At 35.7% G+C, this 22,281-nt stretch overlaps 1 protein-coding gene across 7 annotated transcripts in view; it reads left to right on the forward strand.

The window, feature by feature from the left end:
* BMPR1B (bone morphogenetic protein receptor type 1B) overlaps positions 1-22,281 on the forward strand; it is a 347,906-nt gene that overhangs the window by 95,330 nt on the left and 230,295 nt on the right. Inside the window, exon 1 of one of the 7 annotated variants that reach the window (XM_032460048.1) lies at positions 4,352-4,371. The exons of the other annotated variants lie outside the window; for them this stretch is intronic. The gene's annotated coding sequence lies outside the window, so the exon portion shown is untranslated. Of the gene's footprint in view, positions 1-4,351; positions 4,372-22,281 lie in introns of those variants that run through there. 7 annotated transcript variants of the gene reach the window in all.

A 22,281-nucleotide genomic window follows, 5' to 3' on the forward strand; every position in this document is an offset into this window, starting at 1 on the left:
CTATTCTGTTAGTATTCTTATTTTAAAGATGATAAAACCTGAGCACTGGAAGGTTAAGAAATCTGTCCAGGATTACATGGCTAGTAAGTGGTAGAGCTGGGATTAAATGACAGCCTCATGGTCTTTACTGCTAAAATTATATTGAAAACCTACAACACTATTAGAGTAATTACCCTATGACTGACCCTTGATTATCATACATCAACTGACAGCTTCAGCTGCAAACTCAAATTTTTCGTCATATCCTACCTTTAAGTAAAATTATGTATTTTACAACTATCTCTCAGTTTTTGACACCTAATTTGTTTTCAGTCAAAAACAAATGTGTAAATAGTGTTTCTGTGAAAACACCAATGTAATGACTCTCCTCTAATCTTCACAGTTGTGTTCATGTTTTTAAAAATTTAAATTACTGTAATGAAAGGTGAAGATAATATTCAGTAAGAGAGAATGTAACTTTCACCTTTTGGTTAGTTATTTAATCATCTCTTCTTACTTTCTTTTAACAAATTTTTCTGGAAAATACTGGCTTCATTATTTCATGATTCCTGGAATATTTGCACAAAACATTAAAAGATTAATGGCAAATTCTATGAGAGGAAATAACTGCATGTTTCCTTGAAAATGAAATATTTAAGAACCTGAATCAAATACTGTTGGAGTGAACAAGTTCACATTAACAATGTAACTGTTGTAGAGGCAGGACACGTTGGTCAGAAAATCTTCTGAGTAGAGTGTAGGAGACCAGGGAGATGTGCACACAAGAGCTATGTTATTCTCAAGGGTATTCTGTATTATATGTCTATTTAAAGGCTCTTGGATGCCAGTCATTGTTTAATGGCTATATTTTTATAGCTTCCTTAAACTCTTTAGAAACAACGTACCCTTCTTTCTACTCTTCTGTGATGAAAGGTGGCACCGTCCACCTAGTGGCAGCAACCTGGATTAGAGACCTAGGACGGAAGAAATAAGGAGGCTCTGTTAGCTTTCACATCTAAATCTCTTGATTGACAACCGGCTACGCCTAAGGTGAACAGACACCATTTTAGCATGAGACAGAAGATGTTAGATGAAGAAAAAGAACAATGGATATGAATTAACAAGTCTTAAGGATCTGGATGTCAGATAATTTGTAAGTCAATTTAGAGAGGTGCTTAATTTGTTCTTGGTAATTAGAGAATAGGTGAATTCTTAATGCAACTTGAAAAGAGAATAAGAATTTTTCACCAGGTGCTTCAGTGAGATTGAGCCAGTTCATTTTCTGTAAGAAGAAAAAAAAAAAAAGATGAGATTGTGGAGTTGATTGACACTCGTTCTTTGTGAACATTGCAGGGTGAACTAGTTCATAATAATGATGGAAAGATGTGCTTTATTTTCTTGTATCTTCTCTAGTAACAAATGAGCAGTACGGAGAATAAGTTATACTTTTAAATGTATTTGACTTTAATGTACTACAGTGAACTCTTTGAAAATTTTTTATATTTACATCATTGCTAAATACACTCAATGAGGTTTTCTGAAAGTTACTTAATCCATATTTTTATAGGATTCCATTGTTGGCTTAAAAATGACCATTTTAAAAGATAACAGGAAAATTTTAAATAAGAATAAATAATACAGTTTAGAAATATTACTGTTTTTTGGGCTATCAATACAACTTAATTTTTTTTCCCTGGGTTAATTATTTTGAGGTTAAGTTTTCTACGTGGTAACGTCCATAGCCACCACATTATGTCATTGGACTGAAAACCACACGTTGTCTTGGGCATCAGAATCATGGACTCTCCCTCATGGGGAGAGGTGGTGTGAGAGCGGGCGGAAGCAGTAGGTCTTAATCTGGCTGCTGTTTTCTTTCCAAAGGATGGCATCTGGGGCATTGGAGGAGAGCGTCGGAAACCCCTGCAGTACCAGGGTGAGGAGTTGGGAAAACGCTTCCATCCATGTTTGAGTCTTGCTCCCAGTTTTTGATGGGCTCAGAGTTTAACCCCAAAGGAAAGAGAGGGAAGGGTCTTTTACTTGGACTTTGGATGGGGTTAGAGACCTAGCCAGATGTACTGGCTTCAGAATTGGGATTTCCTGTTAGTCAGTGAACCAGAGTAAATCAGAAAAGAGGGAGAACCTCAGCCTGTGGACTAGGCCCCCACAATTCTGCTGGGGAAGAGGGTACCTGCAGCTCCTTTCCCTAGGGATGAATTGTAGGAGTAATCCCGACAACCGGACTAATCTCAGTCCCACCCCCCAGGATGTAAGGTTTCTAACACAAGGCTTTGTGAACATATTGCCATGAACAATGGGAGTGCTCAGCCTGTAAGTTAAAATTTTCACTATATTCTTAAAACAGTGAGCTTGAGGGAACTGAATATAGAAACTGATAGGCATGTATTTTTTTCCAGAGACATCAGCTATCAACTGTGTTGAATTTTCTTTAACATATTGTCTAGAAATGTAATATTAGGACATTTGAAACATTTTATTGGTGACAATTTTATTAGTGAAAATAATTATGCTTATTGTGGAGATAGCGGAGGTAATAGGAATTCTTCACCTCAGTGTTAGCGTTTCTACGTTCTCCCTCCATCTGTCGGCCTCCCCTCTTTAACTTGGAGTCATGTTGCCTCTGTTGTTACTGGTCCTCTAAAAAAGAATTTTAAGTAAAGGCTGTGCACTCTTCTGTTGTATTGTGTTAGAGTGTATCTCTAGAATATATTCCTGACAGTAGAATAACTAGATCAAGAAATGGGAACATTTTTAAGGGCTTTTAAAATGTATTGCAGAATTTCTTTTTGGATCGCTGTATAATTGATGTTTGTTTCAGAAGTTTGAGGGGACTGGTTTTATTGGTTAGAAGTATTATGAAAATCTTTGCAAATTAGATGGGAAATTTGTATTCAGTTGTTTTAATATGCTAGTCTTTTATCCCTTCTGAGGTTTCACTTTTTTTTTACTTTTGATATATTTATTTTGATAGACATTTGTATATTTTGTGATTTTCCTGTTCACGTGTTTTCCAATTTATCTGTTGCAGTTTTAGTTTATTACTAATTTGTATGGGATCCTTATGTAATTAAATTATTGAATTTTTTGGCTCTTACGTCATATTTTTATATGTCACATTTTTATTTTGCTGCTTACCTTCAATTTAAGTGAATTTATTGAAGTATAGAGATTTCACATTGAATTTATTGAAGTGTAAAGTTTTCACGTTGTATATTCAGATCTAATGAATTTTTAAAAAATAATTTCTTCTAATTTCCAGATTTAGAAAGAAAGCCCCCAAATGGCCATTTTGATGATAATACTATTAATGGGGTGTGTACTATCTTTCTGGACCCGTTCTGTCATTCACTTTTGATAGCAATCTGAGAAGGTAATTGCTGCTAGTAGCTTATTTGGTAGATGAAAAAACTAAGATATAGAGGAATTAAGTTATCTGTCTGAGATAACCCAGCAAGTAAATGGTAAAACTGGCATTTAAACTGGTCATATGGCTCCTGCTAGGAAACAGCTTTTCCTAGCAGGAGAGCCCTTCTTGAAACAGCTAAACACTGACTGCATATTTGATTGGTTCTCATTCACAAACTGGCAGAATTTCAGAGAGTACTTCCTGAATCATGATTGTCTCTATACATTCAAGGCAGAGCGGCGAATTTGCCCTCAATACAAGAAGTAAAAAATGGTATTTTAATGAACTTTCAAAGATAGAAAACCACTCTTTTTCTTTTAAAGGTTTGAGGGTGAAAATGATGCAACACAAGAATTTGGCAACGAAAGGGGCTGGGTTCAAGTTCTAGGCTTAGGCAAATGTTTTAAACTTCGAGGCCTCCTTTTCTTCAGCTGTAAAATAAGGCCACTGATTTCACCCCAGTGGATGGCTGTGGTCCCTTCCAGCTCTAACTATAATCTTTGTAAAATAGCCTGAGGTCTCCTGGAGTAGTTTGTAAGTGAAACGAAAAACTCTCAAGGGTAAGACAGTGTCTGGACCTGGCTGTTGACCTCACCAAGTTCGTGAGGTTTTGAAAAATGCTGATTTCCTTCTCTAGAAGATTGATTCCAAATTCTGAGTTCTGGACTCAGGACTGTGGGGTTTTTTCTTTAGAGTCATGTAAACCTAATGGATAGCCAAGTTTGGAACTACTTATTTGAAAAAGTCTCCTATGTTTCTGTCCCGTTCTATTCTTTCTCCTTTGAAAGGCTGGGGAGGAGGACATCTTTCTGTGGATTCTTTGATTATTAAATTTTTGTTGTCCTTTCCTTAGAGGAAGTTTTTTTTTTTTTTTTTTTTAATAACCTGTGGATATTCTTTTGTGTCTTTTCTATTCCAGGGAGCAAGAACTGTTCTATCACCAGATCAGTGTTTTTATATGGAAACAGGTACAGTCCTGCCTTATGTTGGAAATATGAAACATTGTTCCCCTCATCAGAGTTTAGCTTGGGAGTTGGGAGTGGGAGTGGAGATACACATAGACTTAGCTGGAGATTGGCCTTTTCCCTCCATTGTTGGTATCTGTTAAAATTGCCTTCTACTTGCCAGGTACTATGCCAAACACTCAATGTACATTGTTTCATTTTATCTTGTGAACAACTCTTTAAAGGACAGAAGATATTATGATCTATTCTTTTTACAGATGAGAACAATCAGAAGCAGAGGCTTGATTCACCTGGTCCAGATAACCTGGCTAGACTTGGTAGAGTGGATATTTGAAGTTGAAATTAGGTCAGGCTGCCTTACGGTACTTTTAAAAGATACAGTGTTTAGTTTTCAAGGAGGTTTCTTCAGACCTCCTTGAGGATCGTGAGATAGAAGTAAAATGATTTTTGTAAAGGGAATTTAACGTATATCATCATTGGAAATGTAGAAATTAGTAAGTTTAAAATGTTATCACTCTCTGATTTTGTTGGCATGCAAATTAAATGAATAATTCCTTGCCTACAAAGTTGATTGTATGTAGAATCAGAATTGGCACCAGGCAAAATTATAAGACACAGTGGGCCCTTCTTCTCCTTCCCCTTTTCCACCCTTAACTTCAAGTTACCCTAAGGTTTTTAGGCTGACTTGATTCTCAGTGCAAGAATCTTTCTACTCGTCTCTCCTTCCTGGCAGCGTCTCACAGAAAACTAGGCCTGCAAACTTAAGAGTTCTAAGAATTCTCCTCCCCTCTTCCACTGGTGAGGATTCCCGTCCAGAGCTCGCTCTTTCATAAGATGATTGTGAATCTGAGGTGGCTTTTTTGAGGCACAGTGTACAAACTCTGATACTGCATGCCAGATTTGTCTGTGTGTACATTTTCTGGCCCATAACTTCACAGTCTCCTTGGAGTCTGTGTTCAGAAAACAAGATGGAAAATGTTTTTGCATTCCATCACATTGACATTCTAGGTGGTCTTATATTTTCTGTTTCTGCTACTTATCAAATATTAATGTGATAGCTCATTCCCCAAGACTTTTTACTCACTACTAATACACATGCTCATTTATTTGTTATTTACACTTCTCTTCTGTTTTCATGAAGTAGTTGAGATTGTTCACATAAAACATTAAACAACTTACTAATTTAATTTTTATCCAAGGGGAATACTTTTCATAATGTAATATATTTTATAAATTTTCATCTAATATACTTGAAGGATGGTTTCTAGTTGGAGAGTTCTTTATTGTGGTACGGTCATTATATATGAAGTATAGGAAATTTAAGATGCAGAATATGGAATTTAGCTTTTTTCTTTGTAAATTATTTTTGCTTCATTGTAATGATTTTGCCAAGTTTTAATTTGATTATTTTTTTAATACAGAGTTTGAGAGGCTGAAAATTTGAATGCCTTGAGGGTTGATTTGGCAGTAGAATGGATTGAGGGCAGGACTATAGAGAGTAATAGGTTCTATGACAAGATAGAAAATAATTGCTCTAGCTAAAGCATTTACATTCACATTGTAGGAAAAATACTGATAGTTTAACAAACATGGGCAAAGGCAGATGTCTGTGACCCCTGTCCTACTCCCTTTGTAGGACTAAAGATATACTAGTAAATTGGATACTTTGTAGTTAAGCTACTACAGGAAAAAAACAAATGATTTTTCATAGTTGGAGGAACATGTGATACTCTTGATCCAGGTCTGTTTTTCATTAAGCTGAAAATTCCATGAGTAGAGGAACTATTGAATCCTCAGAACCTACCAGAGTATTTGGCACGTAGTAGGTTTGTTAAAAACACATTTAGTAGTATAGTCAGTTTTGCCCCCTAACTTTCCCCCAAATCTGCCTATTCCTGTGCATCTCCACCATCATACCCTGATCTAGGGTACTGCTGTAACTAATAACGTATAATCTACTAAAAGAATTTTTCTGGCTCTAGTCTGGTCAATGTCAGTCTTTCCACAATGAAACCAGAGTGATCCTCCAAGGATTCAAAACTAAGATAACTCCCTTAATTAAAAGCCTTTAATATATTTTCATTGCCCCCAATTCAGAGAAGAGTTGTGATCACTCGAGGGTGATATCAGAAATTTTATATAATCTTCTTTAGGTGTTAGAGAATTTCTAGACACTAATAATATAAAATCTCATGAAAATATCAACTGTAAACTTAAATTTCACATTTACAGATTGTGATTTATCAATTGCAAAAATAGCCCCAGTTGTTTCTTTCTTGTATCTATATTCTCTGCAATGTGACTTTACTGCTCTTCCTGTTAAGATGTAGTCTATTTCTCTGTCTTGAATCTGCTGGCCTTGTAATTAGGTTTATTCAATAGAATGTGGCAGAAGTAAGGGTGCCCCGTTCTCAGCCTTAGTCTCAAGAGCCCCAACTTGCTTCTGTTCCCTCTTGGAAGCACGCCACTACCATGAGGACAAGGACAGGCTAGCCTGGTGGAAGAAGAGCAGCCACGTGGACGACAGCTAAGTTGTGTTAGACTTGAGACCAGCCGTTAGCCAGCTGACCCTGAAACATAGAAGAACCCAGCAGTGATGAGCTACCTGCCTCACCTGAACCTCACCACACAATCTTGAGTGAGCCCACTTGAGATGTGAAAAATCTTCCAGCTGACCTATAGGTTCATGAGCAACAGTTAATGTTTGGAGCTGCTGAGTTGTAGGGTAGTTAATTTTTGTAGCAGTTGCTAATAGATCTATTTCTGCCTTTTTCATCCAGTTACTGAAAAAAAGACTCAATTTCAAACAACTGAATATGTTGCATTTTTATTTAGAAAATCATCATTATCAATGTTTGGAAGGATCTGGCAAATGCATTTGCCAATTCTTAAGAATTTGCAAAGAATAGTGAAGTTTGAACATTTTTCTATTCCAATTTGTTTTTAAAAACATAAGGAAATACACAGTTACCTTTGTTTTTTAGCTGAAACTATTAGAGCTAACACATTTATTACCAGAGAAGAAACTAGTATAAAGACATTTTGCCAAACTGTCTGACTGTCCTAATGTTTTTGAAGGAAATGTTAAATTAACATAGGAAAAGAACACTTGACCACTTGACTTCGATTTTTCACATTATGGTAGAATAAATATTTTGAAAAAATTTCAGGATTTTGAAAATGCATAATATAAAAATCACAATTTAATGTTAAATATAATTTTTAAGTGCGTTACTTTAAGCTGGCAAAGATACTGAGAGGAATCTTCAGAGGCCAAAAATAAGAAAACATGAATCCAGAAAAATAAGAAAGAGAGCTCTAAATCTGACAGCCTTGGTGACCCAACCCTGGAAATATGGCATTCTCATGAAAGGACATACTTGGACCAAAAATTCCCCTATAGAAGGAAGCTTAGTAAAAATGAGGAAAATAAAATGATACAAATAAGTCCAAATATATCAGCAATCACAATAAACGTAAATGTACTGAGCTTTTTATAGTTCATAAGGACTTTCTAATGACACTGAGAAAAATCCAGCTATATGCTGGTTACAAGTATCATGCCTAGAATATAAGTTTAAAAACGGCTGAAAGTAAAAAGTGAGATATATGTATCAGCCAGATAATAACAATAATTAATAAGCTTGGGGAGAGAGAGCATGAGAAGAGATAACATTCTAAGATGAAGAAGCATAATATCCTGAAAGATACAATTCTTATGTGTATCTAAAAGGATGGCTTAAATTTTTTTATTAACGTAAAATTAACTGAATTATAAGTAGGTGTTGACAAGTGGACTCTTTCAGTAGGAGGTTTGAATGTAATGCTCTTCCTTGTTGCTCGACCAAGCAGGTCCCAAATCAATAAGCAATATAACAATGGAGCCACGTAAACATTACATTTGATATTATGGCTCTATATTGTATGTATATATATTGTACTGTGCTACAAATTTGTTGAATACACATTTTTCCCAAAGTAATGGAAAACATTTTAATAAATCACCATAGACCTTCCAGGTAGCTGAAGACAGTGGAGGGTAGTACGCTAAGTAGCCTCCCCAAACCTCCTCTCCAGATATGACATAAATTTCACGACTACTGAATTTCTGTGCAAAAAGTACATGAGCAGCGTTACTTGAAGACAAGGGATTCAAAGATTGCAGAATGACAATGAGCGCTGCAGCCCCATACATTCCTGTTCGTCCCCTATCACACTCATGGCAGAGCTCATGACAAATGCAGACTTAGGAAAACGAGGGGTGCTTTCTAGGGGCCTTGAGGAGGAGTTGGAGAGACCACCCCAAAGATGAAATACAAACGGAATCTGAAGACACTAAAAGAGTAACTGGGCCTATGAGAAAAGGATTTTAAAGTGCATTATTTAACAATTTGATGGGACAGTCTTATGGATCATAGCTTTTCAGAGAGGGAAAAATGGTCAGAAGGAAATGCAGGATTCTTTGGCAGTTGGATGGTGAAGAGGAAAACAGGAAAGGAGGTATAAAGGAGAACTACAGTCTTAGAGGACGCACAGCCCTTCCCACCTCCAAATCAAATAAACAAAGAAATGAACCAAGCAAACCAGCTGAAGTACCTGGACTTTGTCAGACTGACAGAAGAGCACCAAAAATATTCCAGTATCACAAAATGAACAAAAGAAAAATAAAATTCATATAGATACACTGAAGAAAATCAGGAAATGAATTTTCACATAAATCAACAGTGAGCTGGAGGAAAATATGTCCCCTACCCTGAAAAACAACCAAGAACTAGAAGAAAAAACTGTGCTGACTCCAAACAGAATTCAACGTAAAGCATTTAAGTATATGAAAACTTACCTTTAATCAGAAATTTGAAAACCAAAAACAAATTGAAAAAACAATGAAAAGTGAAAAATAGTACACATATTTATCTCAGGAAATAAATGAAAGGAAAAAGACAAAATTACTTCAAAAATAAAGAAAAATTAAAAGGCACCCAAGGAATAACATAATAACAGACCCAAAGGTAAGTAAGAAACGTTAAGGAAAGATAGGAGAACTTCGAAGATAATACAGATGGCATAAAGCAGCAAAATAGAAATGATTGGAAATGGAAGGTAGGCAATAATATATGAAGGAATTATATTTGCATTATTTAACTCTCTGAAGAAAAAATGTTCAGAATTAATTTTTAAAACTATAATCCAAGAAAACATCTCAGAAATAGAAGAAATCCTGAATCTCTACACATTGAAAGTGCTTACAAGGGAAAATTAACCCTGAACAATCAACTCTGAGATTTAGCGTGTTTCAGAGAGAGTGATAAAAGCCTCAAGGCTAATAGGCAAAGAACAAAGAATACTTAGACTAGCATCAGACTTTTCAAAACCAGTATACGAGGAAAGCAGGGCAACAGTGTTGATATGTTATTAATGTTATTACTCTTATTGTTATCCTCAATGAAATAAAAATACTGTCCTTTCTACTACCCCAAATCTTTGAAAAATAAAGAGCAAACAGCAAATATAATAAATTACACATAAATACACAACACTGATGCAGTTGAGACCAAATGTGTCAGACATAATGCATGTAAATAGGGTTAAGTCACCCAGTTAAAAGAAAAAGATGGTCATTCTGACACATAATACAAAACCCAACTATATGCTAGTTTATTACAGACACGTCTAAAACAAGATGATTCAAAGAAGCCAATAATAAAGGAGTGGACATAAGTATATCAGGCAAAAGGGCATAGAAAGAAAGCAAGGGTCCTGGTATCAAAGTGGAATACAAGCTTCAAAGCATTAAGCATCACAGAGACGAACACTTTTAATACTAAAAGCCATGGTCCACAGTGAAGCTATAATGTTTTTGAGTATGTATGTTCCAAATAACCCAGCAACAACTTTTATGAAACAAAAACTGCAGGAGATGGAAGAAGACAGATGGCAACCCACTAAATAGGTGACTTTAATAACATGACACTCAGCACAGGACAGATCAGGTGGACAGAAGATTAGTAAAGGGAAAGAAGATATAAACAAGGTAATCAGTAGGGTGGGTCTTAGAGATGTTATGTATGTAAACTCTACACCCTGACAGAGATTACACATTCTTTTTAAGTGCCTATTGCACATTTGCAAAAATTTATCACACCTCATTCACAAAGAAAACAATTTTATGAAGTAGAAATACGACAAGTAGCAATTTCTGATCACTATGCATTAAAAGGAGCATTTCCTAATGAAAACAAGACATGTTAGGAACTTTGAAGGAGAGAGAAATGATCAGTTTACAGAGAGAAGACCAGGAGCATATACACTTAGTTTGTAGAATGGTGGGGCATAAATCTTCATCTTTGTTGGGTTTAAAAAAAAAAAAAAACTGAAAAAAAATTTAATTTACCAGTGCTGGTGCTCAGTTCAGCAAACTTTGTTTTCCCATTCTGTGCAAAATACTGGGTGTACAGAGATGAAAAACTCTTCCTTGCCTTGGAGAAACTCCCAGCAGAGGTGGGTAATTATGATCATATGTAATCACTGTATGATTACAGTGGCAGAATTGATCAAGCAGTCTTGGAAAATACTCAGCATCTAATTTAATATTTCTGTGCTTGTGGAGGGAGCAGGATCTTCCTATCAGGCCGAAGCTCTCCAGACCCTGTGCTGTTTTTCCTCTATACCTTGTGGCCTGGATAATGCAAATCCTGTTGCATAGACTGCTCACAGTAGGTACTGAGTACAGTTAAAATCCGAGCAATGATTTTCATTTATCTTATTTCTGTAGTTTACAAGTACTTTGTATCATTTTATTATTTATACTCTATGACAGTTTTTAAATAAGATATTGCAACTGCTCTTCATAGATGAGGCCCTTCACCTGAACAGAGCTTTTCTAAGATGCTTTCTGCTCTAGAATCCCTTGTACCAACTTTGGGATAGTAGTGAGATGGCTGGTTGTCTTGTTTATATTTGTTAAAAAAAAAAAAAAAGTAACTAACTGTTTTAAACTACTCGAGTTAGGCTTGTTTATTTTAGACCATTTAAAAAGCACAGAATACATAAAAAAAATAAAATAAATACTACTTGTCACCCAGATGAGCACTTTTCATGCTTTGGTCTGTATTCTTCTTGTTCTTTTACTGTCTCATCTCGTCATCTCTACTTAGCTTTTTTCTTTCCTCCTCTTTCATTTGCACCTTCTATATGTGTACAATTAAGAATATTTTGTGTATCTGTTGTTCTTTTACACAATGTGATGGTGGTACCAGGGAGGAGAAATTACAAGTGGGCAGATTGAGGAAGGCTTTCTTGAAGGTGGTGATTTTTGGATCTGGGTTTCAGAGAATAGGGGAGATTTTTGACAGGCAAAAATGGGGAAGAAGATCACGTTAGGTAAAGTTCTCTCACTAAAGGCACAGAGGCAGGAAAATTTGCTGTGTTAGGCAAATGCAAATAGTTACAACTGTATGTTCACTTATAAAAGCATAAACAATAACAATAGTTGATGATACCATGCACTTTTTGTTGGAAGCACCTTGTAAACATTAATTTTTTCATAATTATATGAGGTAGGTTCCATTAATCATGTTACAGATAAGGAAACTAAAGGATAGTGGGATGAAGTAGTAACTTGGTCCAAAAGTGGAAAGTGATAAAGCTGAGATGGAGACAGAGGAAGGCTAACTGGAAATTTGTGTTTGTAATGTGGCCAGTGAACTGAAATTTCTGGGCTAGTCCCAATTTCAAATGTTTTGTTATAAAGTTGCTTACCTTGGATTGCATTATTTTATTGTCTTTTATTGTCAGAAAATCTATTAATGATAGATTGCTAGGGAAACCATATATTCCATTGTTTCTTACACTGCAAAATCGACTTTTCACCAGTATTAAAATATTCTACATTTTATAGTATACTTTAATACTAAGTTGAAAGAGGGATAGTTAAAAAAAAAAAAAAGACTTCAGCAGCCTTTTTTTCCCCCTTATTTTAAGTGTATATGGGAACCTCAAAGAATAAGAGAGAAATTTATAATGAAGTCCTTTTAATATGTCAGCACCAGAAATCTCTTGTGTGGAATCTAAGAGAGACCCCGCCCCCCCCAATGAATTTTTATTGTCAAGTAGTACAATGGTGATGTTCCAAACATGTTATCCAAAAGTGAACTTACTAGAGTTTTAACAAATGTATTTTATCCCTTGCCTTCCTCTATTTTTATCTTAATTTGCCTGTGGTTAAAGTATTTTTCCATCATAATGCTATAAGATATTTGATAAATTCTGAATATATTATACTTGATAAGCATTTTACGAGCCAAACATGTCTTAAGCCCTGTGACAACTCTGTATTCTCTCTGTTTCCCAGATGAAACTGAGGCTCAAATTAGTACAGGGAAAACAAGTTAAGATCGAAAGTTAGGTGTCTGCAGCTTTAAAGCACATGCATGTTCTACTCTGGGGTGCTAAAATTCTGATTCTTTAAGTACAAAAAGTGGTCATTGAAAAAAAAAAAAACCAAAAGGTTTTACTCTTGATTCTGATGTGAACAGAGGAAGTTCTTACTAGTTCTGAGCCTCCCCCAGTTTTTTTTCACTGATGCTGCTGTCCTGCAAAGAGCTGTCCCATACAGAGTAGCCATAATGTACTGCAGCCCCCAGGTTCCAAAACGGGAAACCTGAGAAGGAGCCACAGCCTTCCTGTAAGCAACAGATGGTTACTGTTTAAATGAGGGTAAACTCTGGATCTCATCTGTGAAGTGATTTTAGGTTTCTGCAGGGCGGGTGGGTTCAGAGGGTTAGTCAAGGCAACAAGCTAGTAAGAAGATTTAGGAGGAGGAAGAAGTAAACAAACCAAATTTATTGTAGCATTTTTCACCCTTATATACGATTCAATCACAGTCATGTGGCAGGTTGTATGTTTCTGCCACCCCCACCCCACCCCACCCCACCCCAAATAGAGGAGGAGGGGCGAAGGGAGGGCATGGCAGGCTGTTGAAATTTGTAGTGTGTTGGCACCCAGCAAGTGAGTTTTGCTAGGGGGGTAAGTCCTGTGGCTTGTTTTCTGCCTTCGTGAATAGAGCCTTTCCGTCTTTGCCAAGCCTGCAGTTAATGCGGTCAAGGGATTTATTATGAAATGTACTAAATCTTGGCATGCAGCTAATTGCATATAACAAGAAGCGTGCTAGAGGCTTGGACCTGAGAAGTGACACATGCAAAAAGCATTCTCTTTCTGATGTTGCTGAAAGAGGTTCTGTGTAGGGGAGTGTCTGCATGTCTGCGCTTATTGCTAATGAGGTAACCCCTCACCCAAAGCACATGTCTGAGTTGCTTGTTAAAATAAATGCAGAGTTCTCTCTCTCTCTCTCATAGTTGTGAACAATTGGCAATTGAAGAATGAATATTTACTAACTCTTAACTCCACTTCTAAAACTCTTACTGTGCCGTAAAAATACACTCATGGCAGTTGAAATTACATAATTAAAATCTAGAGTAATTCTGATGCAAAGGTATAAAAGGGAACCAGAGAGATGTTGTACTAAGTCAAGCTGCCATAACAAAACACCATAGAGTTAGTGACTTAAACAACAGAAGTTTTCTTAGTTCTGGAGGCTGAAAGTCTGAGATAAGGGTACCAGCATTGTGGGTCTGATGAGGGCTCTCTTCCTAGCTTGCAGACAGATGATTTTTCTTTGTATCTTCGAGTGGTGGGAGAGGAAGCATAAGGGGAGATCCAAAGAGCACGAGCTGTCTGGTCCTCTTCTTACAAGAGCACTAGTGCTGTCATAAGGTACCACACCCCACCCCCATGACCTCATCTAAACCTAATTACATCCAAATGCCCTATCTCCGGATACCATCATCCTGAGATGGTAGGGCTTTTTCAACATAAAGTTTTGGAGGGGACACAATCCAGTCCATAGCAGAAGTATTTAAAAGGAAAAAACAAATATTGCCTCTTTTTAAGCTCAGTGCGTGTTCTTAAAACTTTAAAGTTTATTTTAAAAGTATAATTGAGTAAATTAAAAGTAAAAATTGAGTGACTTTTAAAAATCCCTTTCTGTTTTTGTGAAATTTTGTTACATGAATTTTCTCAAAGCATTATTTGGATATTTATTTTTATAGTCCTCACAACACCCTAATGTATGCATTGTATATAGTAGGTGCTTAATACTTGTTTGGTACATTAAAAACTTAAACACTTTTAACACTTTCCCACAGTACATACCACATACACATTAATTTACTGAAATATACAGAGATTAAACCAATAAAACTTGGTTCAGTGAAACAGTCATATCTTTTGACCGTAAGGAGAAACATTTTTCTGCAGATAATCCTCTTCCCTTCCAATAACAAAAGCTGGTTAACAAAGTACGTTTAGGAAATAAATGCAAAGTTTTGTATTTTCTTAGATTAGTGATTTCTGTATGCATGTGAAGCTAAGACCTTGTTACTTAAAAAGTAAGTGGGAAGAGATAAATGGTGGGTTGCTTATGGTAGCTTCTGTTATATGACTAACACTAATCTTTTTGGTACTAGCGGTTTTTGAAGTGGCGGTAATCCTGAACTTAAAACAGTAGTGGCCACACATTTTAATCGTGGCCAGCAAAAAGGAAATGCTGAAATGAAAGTGTAGCCTTTGAAAAAAACAGTAGCATTCAAAGATAGAACAGCCAAGAGATCATTTGTGTGATCCCTATAACCTTGAAAATTCATTAATATCTAGGGCTTACCAGAGCAGTTTCAATTTTTATCAAGTGCCAGATATTGGCACTGATCAGGGTAATAAAAACCTGATGATTTACAGAGAAGGAATAGCTTCTTTGCTTGTTCATTCACTTAAAATTGATTTACTGAGGTTCTCCTCTGTTTTGAGGCACCATGCCAAGCACTGTGACAGACACCAATCAGTGATAGCTTTTACCCTCCAGTACTTAATTCTGTATTTACTTAACTAATATTAAATTGAGTCCCTCCTACATATACAGTACTGTCCTGCCTCTTGGGACTGAAAATACAAACATCAGTAAGAATGGCCCTTTTCAAAAAAGCTTGTGTCTCATCCAGGGAAATACGCATAAACACGTAATTGCTCTTAGTTATTAAGTTTAATAACTTGAGATTTGGTGCCAGCTCTAAATAGAGGTTAATATTCAAGAGGAACGAACACATGGCTTTCCAAACCATTCACCAGGTCTGGTATATGTTACCACAGTAGTTTAAGTCCTTGCTGCCCAAAGGGTGGTCTAAGAACCAGCAGCAATGTCATCACTTGGGAGAAATTACTGGAAATGCATAAGAATCTCAGCTCCCACTCCAGGCCTACTGAATCTGAGTTGACATTTGATTCATACATGTATTGAAGTTTAGGAAGCTTTAATACAAGGTTTGACATATTCATATTTATATGAGGTGAGTTTTTTATCTGATGTCATAGCTGAGTTTTATTTGCACAAGTGTCCTTTTAACAAGCATTTAGTGAACACAAGGACTTATGGGACATGTACCAGGTACTGTGCTGGGAGCTGAGGACAAATGACTTTTAGCCATAGTTAATTGTTAAATAAATCTGATAACCTAGTAAAGAAGTAATTGTATCAGTATTGAGAGTAAGGAAACTTTCTAGAAAAGACATGATACCAGAACTAGTCCTTAAAAGATCTGCAAGGATTTGTTTAGGAGGAGAGAGAAATACCCCAGATTCTTTTCTCAGATTCCATTTATCTGTCAACTTTTGAATAGGTGAGTTACTAGAGGTAGGTTGTTGGAAGTCTTCTAAAAAGTATTAGGTAATACCTAAATCAAAGTTTTGTGTTTTGCTGCATTTCGCCAATGGGATGAGTGTATTATTTCTTAAGGAAATGTGATATAGTGAGCACCAGAGTTCAATGTGAGTAATTTTACATTCCGAGTCTCAATTTTTTCATCTGTGAAGTGGGACTGTCGTTTTGCAAGGTTTTAATGAAGATTGCTGGTGCTTGTAACTGTTATTAATGATTATAAGAAAAATTTGTTTTTCTTTACATAATGTTGCTAATTTATTTTAGCTGAAGGAAAATATAATGTGACATGTTTAAAATAAAAATATTCCCCTATATTAATAATGAATACTAATACATCCTCCTTTACAATCTAAGACATACAAAGATTTAAAAAATGAGAAATAATGAGTCATAATGTCCAAAAACTGAAAAAAATATTTTCACCTTCTGAACGAGGAAACTTTCTAACTCAACATTCTCCTTTGGCTCTAGACTCTGCACTTCAGTGTTCATGGTCAGCTCCAGGACAGGCGCCCTCTGTCTCCAGTAATGGGCCATTTCAGTCCTTCCTCATGAGGCTTCACCCGAATGCCTTTTAAATATTTGAATAATAAGTTTGTGTGAAGTGGACTCTTCACCGTGTTGTGTGTGGGCTTCCTGAGAAGAAATACATCCATGTGTTCTTAGAGAAAATACGACTTCTCTTTTTTTATTTCACGAATTTGGGAAACACATTTAAGTTCCAAGCTAATATAGTGCAGCTGAGTTGTTCTTACATAAACAGAAATTGAAATTGGCTTTCTCTAAAGAAATGTTCTTTATTCAGTGCTCAGGAACTGGGTTCACTTGCTGTTCTAAAGCTGGAGTCTCACATGACCTTAGGCAAAATTTCTTGGTGCCTTTCCCTTCATTTAAAATGGCCATCTGAGAACCACCAGTAGAAGGCAAAATGTCAGTGGAAGGTATTAATCTGAAGAAAGGTGAAAATGGTGCAGACAGCCTACTGATGTGTAGCGCAGTCAGAAGTGGGTAACAGCATTAAGTGGGCTGAGGGGCAGGATTTGAGTCCTGCCGTGAAATGTGCTACTCAAGGTAAACAGTCCATTGTTGTTGTCTTTGGCAGTTCTTGAGAACCTTGTCATGTTAATGTAGTTATTCCAAATTATTGAATTTGGAAATTGTAATGTTGCTCTCATATTTCACTTAAAAACAGTGCTGCTAACTCCCACCTTGAAAGGGATCACATGTATCTCATACGCAGGGCACGGCTAATATTTTAGTAACCCCACAAGAAGGATAGTGAAATGAAATGCTGTGAAAACACAACCAACCTGCGTTTTCTTTTCCCAGCTTACTTGCAATGAGATACATAATGTAAAAATAACCCACTACCCAGTTCTCTTTACAAATGCACAAATGGTACCCATTGTGTATCAGAGATCACCGTGGGTCTCTGTGACCCTGGCGACACTTCAGGGGTTACATTTTCAAATGGATCAACTTTTCTTGAACAGTTTCTCCAAATTATTGGCACAGACCAGCTTTTCTTAAACAGTAAGCATTTATTCCTTTTTCTCCCACCTATTTTTCCTTATGAAACATAGCTATGAAGTCTTTAAGGAAGGAGAGGAAGGGAGGGAAAGCAAGGAAGGGAGGAGAAGGGGGGGAAGAGAGAGAATGAAGAGGGGAAAAAAGGAAGAAAGGAGCCTTAATTACCATTTACGTACGAGTTTCCACATAGTATCAGGGCAGTGTTGTCACACCTGATCTTAGTTCACATTTGTCCCTTTTTTAATTTTAAAGGGTTGGCTCTTTCAGGATTTCTTTTTGAGAATAGTTTATATTGCTTATTGTCCCTGAAAGAACAGCTTAAAAGATATTTATGAAACATATATTTTCATGTATTTTCCGTGACATACCTTTTGTTCATTTTTCTAATAGGGAGGAGTTGTAGATTTGGCTTTTGGTTATTTTGGAATTATTTGAAGAAAGGAAATTTCATATTTCTTTCAACTTTCTGACCTTAGGCAATGAATACTGAGAGAGGCTGCTAGTTCTTTTTCTTTTTTGCTCTTCCACATTTTAGCATACTTCTTGATATGGTAAATAAAGTAAATACAGCGAGTCCTTTGATCATTATTGGATTTTTAGAATTAAGTCGATCATGAAACTAATTTCTTCTTGGTTCTCTGAGGATTAGGTAGAGCAGTTACTCTGCAGGTAACCATGATACAGAAGAGTAATGTAGAAAATAAAATAGTTAATGCCGATGTCTTAAGTTCTTTAATGTAACTTTTCATTGGAGAGACTTGGTAGTATCATGTTCAACTATTAATGTAAACAAGTATCACAAAATTCTTTTTTCTCTTGGTTTTACAGTTGTATAGCTGGTCCAAAGTTGAAAATGTGTTTGTTCTTGAAAGAAAAATATCCCTTATTGCTTAGATTGATGGTGCTTCAAGACATGTTTATTCAAAGATGGCAGCAAAGAGGTGAATAGGCTAAATGCTCCACATTAGGGATCACTGTGTCATGTACAACAGATGCAGCCAGTGGACTGTTTATGTAGCTGCCTTCAATTTTTCTTTGATTTATAATCTATGGGAAAATTGAAATGTTTTGTCTACTTTTTTGAAAACAAAAATAGGGACATTTTATACAAAAATCTGTTAATTCTAAAATTCAGTTCTTGAAGAAGGCTTTCTTAGCCTGCTGTTCTTCAGCTCTCACGTTAATTAAACATTCAGGTTCTTTCAAGAGTTACTCCATCAGGCAGTTAGATCAAGGAAAATTATCTTTGATTTTGGTGTCTTAGAGGCAGCTTATAGGTATATATATATAATTGGCTAAACTTGAACATACAGCACTTAAGACTAATCGTTAAGAAATACACTGGTGTTTTTGAGGTGTGTGACGTTTGTTTGCTTTGTAGAAGGCTATCAAAAATATGCCCTATATGACACTTGAGTTTTAAATAAAACAATCAGAATATTTTCTCAACTGCTACATTTCTTTTGTGTCTAGTTACTGGAAATTATTGTATGAACATTCTAAAATAGGCAAAACTGATTGCACTATATACTTTATTTAATGCTAAAATGTGACAGAAACATACCAGTCATTACCAAAAACAGGAAATCAACCTATCTCTGTTTATCTGTAGGGTTTCTCAAGAGAGCTTTTGATTGGCATTTGAGTAAAAGTCTCTCGGTGACATAAATATATATTTCAATGTTTTGTGTGACCACTCACCAGTATGACTTTCCAGGTGTAACTAGCATTCTTTCAGCAAGAATAGCAGTAAAGACTTTCTACTTCCAGAAGTTTATTTTTTATTTAATGATAGTCCTGGTTAAAAGCTCTTTGGGGATTTGCAAGACAAACAAACAAACAAAAAAACAGTCATGAATACTAAAAGGATAAAAATGAGTAGTGTCTTTCTTTAGAGGTTTGAAAAAATGTTTATCCTCTTATTGTTGTTAAGATTGATGTAACTTCTCAAATTAGTGATACATGCATGTCTGCATAGCCCATGAGTGGAGTATTTTTGACAGTTAAATCTAGACTTGATGATCAGAACATCTGTTTCAGTATAGAAAAAGAAAAGTTTGAGAATAGTTTTATAAGTTGACATTTGATATTTGGTCTTACGTAATTGATCTTCTGATGCTCTGAGTTTGAAAAAGAAAAGTTTGAGAATAGTTTTATACATTGACATTTGATATTTGGTCTTATTTGATTGATCTTCTGATGCTCTGAGTTTGCTATATCTAAATCTGAAAGTTGAAAATTAGCTCTAATTTGAGCATGATCTTTTTTTGTACCCATTAATTATGGTTATCATTTCCTTGATTGTTTTCTGATGTTAGCAACTTATCAAAGTTTAAAACTACTAAAAAATAATAAAGTTCTCTAGAATATATTTACAACTATAAAATCCTATGAATTCTACAACCTGAATGAGAATGTAAACATTTTTAAAAAACATAAATATGATTATAATACCTTTTTTTTTTTTTTGCATATTTTGGGTGACATTAAGTCTCCAGAGTTTTGCAGGAGTTATTTTTTCATTTGTCTCAATTAGTGAAATTAAAGCAAATGTTTGCTGAAAATTGTTGGCTTTCAGAATAATAGAATATGTTATAAAATGATTAAGTGCCAAAACCAAGACCCTGTTGTATGGAGAGGCTTGGACCAAGAAATTAATATAAACTGTATCCTGACTCAAAAATAAGTGAAAAGAAGAGATGATACTGATTTGAAAGATTGGGTGTCTCTTGCATGTATATATTTAGTAAGTTATATACAGTAGGCAATATTGATACAATTCTATTTTATTTATACCTTGGCTTACTCATGAATGTGAAAGGGTTATGGGGAAACCTGAGATATTTACTTGCTTTCTGATAAGAAGAGCTGCCCCCTCCCCATGGCTGAGCCTGGCTCTGATGCTGCAGCACCATCTTAGAGACGGGGATTTAGCGCCCAGACTGAAATGACATGACGTGGCTTTTGTCCCAGCTCTTCCTGCTTCTGTAGGATGTCCTTGAGTAGACTCCAAAACTGCTTGTGCTCCCAGTGTAAATACTTATTCCTGCGTGACTCATAGAGGTTGAGTTGTTGTAGATGATGCGACACATTTGAAGGCATTTGGGAGTTTTGTCTGGTAAGATATTATTCTGTCTTCTCATCACCCAGAAAACTGGAGCATTTGTGTTTTCTACCTACCCCTTTACATCACCTCTTGCTCTCAGAGTCTGGTGTGCTTTTAGTAAAACTTAAAAACATTAAAAGAGGGAAAAGTTAGCTGTAATCCTGTGTATTTCTTTCTGGTCTTTTTTTTTTTTTTCTTCTTCTATGCATTCAGAATAACAATTAAAAGCAATAGTGTATATATTCTTTTGCATGTTGCTGTTTATATGTATATTTTAAGTTTTTTTTTCCCAAATTCTTTTTAAACATTATTTTTGATGGATATATAAGATGTTCAGCTAGGACGGACTGTAGTTTACTTAACTCTCATTTTGAGTGTTTAGATTGTTCCTAGTTTTTTATATTATAGCTGTATGCTGTAGGAGCATCTTAGTCTATACAATTTGATCTGATTTTGGCATGCTTTCTTAATATTGATTCTTAGCAATGAAATTACTGAATCAAAGGGCAGAAGTACTTTTATGATCTGATAATGACTCGAAAATCATTTTCTGGAAGTTTTTAAATGAAGTTTGAATCTTCCCCCGGACTAGGCATGTATTCTCTTCATTCTCCACTCTTCATTTTTCTAGGCCTAATTCTTTCAAAAACCCTTTCCACATTCCCCCAACACACTTGAAGAAGATCTCTCATTTCCCAAGTGGTTGAGGACCCCTCACCCCCAATTTCATTTACTTTGAAAATTCTATTATCTTGAGGTAATAGCAGTTCTGATTGCATTAGTTTCAAGGGCTGCTGTAATGAAGTACCACATCTTAGTGGCTTAAAACAACATAAATTTATTCTCTCACAGTTGTTGAGGCCAAAGCCAGTTTCACTAAGGCTAAGTCAACATTTCAGCGGGTCCATACTCCCTCTAGAGGCTCTAGGGGAGAATCCATTCTTTGTCTCTTCCAGCATTTGGTGGCTGCTGGCATTCTTTGACTTGTGGCCACATCACTCCAGTCTGTCTCCGCGGTCACAATTTTTTATGTGTATGTAAACTTGCTCTCACTCTTTTTATTTTTATTTTTTAACATTTTTATTGAGTTATAGTCATTTTACATGTTGTGTCAAATTCTGGTGTAGAGCACAATTTTTCAGTTATACATGAACATACATATATATTCACTGTCACGTTTTTTTTCACTGTTAGCTACCACAAGATCTTGTATATATTTCCCTGTGCTATACAGTATAATCTTGTTTATCTGTTCTACATTTTGAAATCCCAGTCTGTCCGTTCCCACCCCCTACCCCCTTGGCAACCACAAGTTTGTATTCTATGAGTCTGTTTCTGTTTTGTATTTATGTTCTTTTTTAGATTCCACATATGAGTGATCTCATATGGTATTTTTCTTTCTCTTTCTGTCTTACTTCACTTAGAATGACATTCTCCAAGAACATCCATGTTGCTGCAAATGGCGTTATATTGTCGGTTTTTATGGCTGAATACTATTCCATTGTATAAA

Source organism: Camelus ferus, chromosome 2, assembly GCF_009834535.1.
Source record: "Camelus ferus isolate YT-003-E chromosome 2, BCGSAC_Cfer_1.0, whole genome shotgun sequence".
NCBI classification, from domain to species: domain Eukaryota; kingdom Metazoa; phylum Chordata; class Mammalia; order Artiodactyla; family Camelidae; genus Camelus; species Camelus ferus.